Source organism: Primulina tabacum, chromosome 12 (genome assembly GCF_025594145.1).
Source record: "Primulina tabacum isolate GXHZ01 chromosome 12, ASM2559414v2, whole genome shotgun sequence".
Taxonomy (NCBI): Eukaryota; Viridiplantae; Streptophyta; class Magnoliopsida; order Lamiales; family Gesneriaceae; genus Primulina; species Primulina tabacum.
The window spans coordinates 10,947,715-10,951,748 of NC_134561.1; positions in this window are offsets into that span (position 1 = coordinate 10,947,715).

Here is a 4,034-nt window from a genome sequence, read left to right on the forward strand (position 1 = left end):
TGAAGTGAAAATTGAGTAATAAATGTTGTCTTTCTGCTCAATACATCCACTACTACATTAGCTTATTCCAGAAGGTAGCTAAAATCGCAGTCATAGTCCTTTACCAACTCTAGCCATCTTCGTTGCCTCATATTGAACTCTTTTTGGTCAAGAAGTACTTCAAGCTTTTATGGTAGGTGAAAATCTTTCATTTCTCCCCATATAAATAATGTCTCAAATCTTCAGTGCGAACACTACTGCTGCAAGCTCTAGGTCGTGCGTCGGGTAATTTTTCTCATGAACTTTCAACTGTCTAGATGCATAGGCTATAACTCGGTCATTTTGCATCAACATTGCGCCCAAACCAAGTTTTGAAGTGTCCGTTTAAAGAACATACTCTCCTTGCCCCGATGGCATCGACAGAATTGGCGCTGAAGCCAAAGCTCTCTTCAACTTCTCTTATCGGTATATCTGTCGTGGGGCATGATATCCCACGAAACTCTATTGGCATTTGGATATCCAAATAAATTTTTTACTCTTCTTCATCAAAGTGGTTAAGGGTACAGCAATAGATGATAATCCTTTAATGAACTTTCGATAGTAACCAGCTAGACCCAAGAAACTATGGATCTCAGTTATTCTCTTCGGTACTGGTCATTCTTTAATTGCCTCGACTTTGCTTGGATCAACTTGAACTCCATCTCTAGAAATAATGTGGCCCAAGAACTCCACTCTTTCGAGCCAAAAATCACACTTGCTGAATTTAGCAAATAACTTTCTATCTGGAAACAATTGTAGAGCCATTCTCAAGTGCTGGCTATGCTCATCCCCACTCTTTGAGTAAATCAGAATGTCATCAATGAATACTATGATGAATTGATCCAGATACGGCTGAAACAATTAATTCATGAGATCAATGAAGATCGTCGGCGCATTGGTCAACCCAAATGGCATGACCATAAACTCGTAATGCCCATATCGAGTCCTAAAAGTCGTTTTATGAACATCGGACTCTTTCACTTTCAACTGATGGTATCTCGAACGAAGATCTATCTTCGAGAAAATCGATGCTTCTTGCAACTGCTCAAATAAGTCTTCGATTCTAGGCTAGGGATACTTATTCTTGATGGTGACTCTATTCAGCTCTCGATAATCAACGCAGAGTCGCATACTCTAATATTTTTTCTTCATGAATAATACTGGTGTTCCCCATGGGGAACAATTAGGGCGAATAAAACCCTTTTCCAGCAATTCTTGAATTTGATCCTTTAGCTCTTTCATCTCTGCGAGTGCTAGACGATAGGGTGCCTTAGAAATTGGCACAATTATAGGCATCAACTCAATAGCAAATTCCACCTCTCAGTCTTGTGGAATGCCAGAAACATCCTCAGGAAAGACACTATAAAATTCTCTTATTACCTCAACATCCTCTAGCTTCTGACTGTCGGGAATGGGTGATGACGTAACACATACCCGAAAAGCGTGGCAGCCTCGCTTAATAAGTTTTCTCGCACTGATGCTGGATATGATGTGCGGCATTTTCTTGTTTCTCGCTACCTCAAAAATAAAATATTTTCTGCTAGGTGGTCGAATATACACTTACTTCTACCAAAAATCTATCAAAGCTCCATTCAATGATTGCCAATCCATGCCACGTATGATGTCGAATTCAGGCATTGGGAGAACGATAAGTTCTGCCCGAACCACATCTTTTGACAACGAAGCTCCAGATTCTTCACAATGCTCGAAGTGACCATTTGATCACCGGAATGAATAGAAACTTTGAAGCCCAATCCCATATCCTCGGGTATAATATTTAGTCGTTTGACAAATGTTTCGGATATAAATGAGTGTGTGGCTCCCGAATCCAGCAATGCGTAGGTAGCTACACCTAGAATGAATATCCTTCATGCGACGAATACACAATAAAATCTATTCGTGTTGAAACTTAAGGAATTTCTATCATTATTTTCCCAAAATTTGCGAAAATTAAACGCTTGGACCCTATTGTTTCTCGAAAAAATTTGCATTTTAAACCTTCAAATTTCGAATTTCTTCATTTTGGTCCTTCATTTTTTCCGAAAATTGCATCCTAGCCCCAACTAATTTCGAATTCACTCAATTTCAGCCCTATCCCCTTCGAATTTGCTGTCTTGGTCCATAAATTCTGTTTATCTAGAAATCTCAAAAAAATCCCTGAACATTCCAAACTTTGGAATTTAGTCCCTGAATTTTCGAAAATTCCATATTCGTCCTATAACTTTCGGTTTATCTCAATTTCAGTCCTTGGACTCTTCAAAAATTCGGATTAGCCCCTTAAAATTTCTGTCCCTTCATTTTTAAGCCCTAAAATTCTTATTTTGATCTAATTCATTCCTTAAATCCAAATAAAGTAGAGCATGCAACCTATTTTCTTCTAGGTTCCTTATTATCCCAATCAAGTCCACTACCAAATTATCATGTTGTGGCCTCGGAGCTTGCAGCTGAAAGAAACGTGACATGCCTTCTAGAACACGAGTAGCAGCATCCCCATTAGGAGGTGGGGGTGCATTCCCTTGACAATCATCATTAGTCTCAGCTTGCCTATCGGTACTAAGTGCGCATCTAGGAGATATTATATTTGAACGTTTTTCAAATTCTAAACGTAACCAACATGCATTTAAATCTAAGTTTCTAATCATGCAACATATATTAATCCCTTTTTCAGCAACTATAAGAATACATAACATTTATCCTCAAAAAACTTTTAAATATGAAATGTAAACGTATAAACCATGTAAACATGAAGGTATTATCATAAAAATCATGTAAAGCAATTAAACTTACAAACTTGAGGTTTGACGACTGAGCTTTTTGGAACTGGCGGTGGCACAACCCTTTGAAGGAACATTGCTCTGATACCAACTGAAACGTCCACTACTCGTTTTTATTTAAAAGTACTAAAAAAAATTTTCTTTGTAATTCATTCGACCAAAACACTAAACATTTAAAATATTAATATTTTGCACTATTTTTAAAATAAATCAACCAACTATTATTTGAAAATCCAAAAGAAAGTAATTCAAACATAAAATCGTAAACGTCGACCAACCTAGACTAACATTATTTCAAAAATAAACTTAACTCTAACATCCTCTCAAAACCTCTCAAAAGCATCATAAGCCATAAAAATCTTTAAGTAATCATAAATCATAAACATAGTTTTATTTGCGAAAACTAGCGACGGTCATCGGGTTGTGTGCATCTTTAGTCCAGCAAGATCAATCATCAAGACCTCCATTAACATCATGCTCATCTGCATCGATCACACCCAGTGAGTCTATTGACTCAGCAATCCTTAACCATGATAGCAATTAATACATATACAATCAAATCAACAGTGAAAATAATTTTATTTAAAATAACTTTTCATTCACGTAAACTTTAAACGTTTTTCCTTTCAACACATCATATAATATTTCCTTTTGCCCATTTGGAGCTCTCGATTCCCTGGCGTGGCTCAACGGAGCAGCCACGCCGTCCTACCTATTTAAAGTTTGAGAATAGGTCGAGGGCGTTGCGCCCCCGATGCCTCTAATCATTGGCTTTACCCGATAGAACTCGCACCCGAGCTCCAGCTATCCTGAGGGAAACTTCGGAGGGAACCAGCTACTAGACGGTTCGATTAGTCTTTCGCCCCTATACCCAAGTCAGACGAACGATTTGCACGTCAGTATCGCTGCGGGCCTCCACCAAAGTTTCCTCTGGCTTCGCCCCGCTCAGGCATAGTTCACCATCTTTCGGGTCCCGACAGGTATGCTCACTCGAACCCTTCTCAGAAGATCAAGGTCGGTCGGCGTTGCACCCCCCCAGGGGGATCATGCCAGTCAGCTTCCTTGCGCCTTGCGGGTTTTCTCGCCCGTTGACTCGCACACATGTCAGACTCCTTGGTCCGTGTTTCAAGACGGGTCGAATGGGGAGCCCGCCGGCCAGCACCGGGAGCACGCAGTCGCCGTGGCACGCCTGATGGCGCGTGCTGTCCGCCACGATCGAGGCGACGGCATTCCGCGGCACTT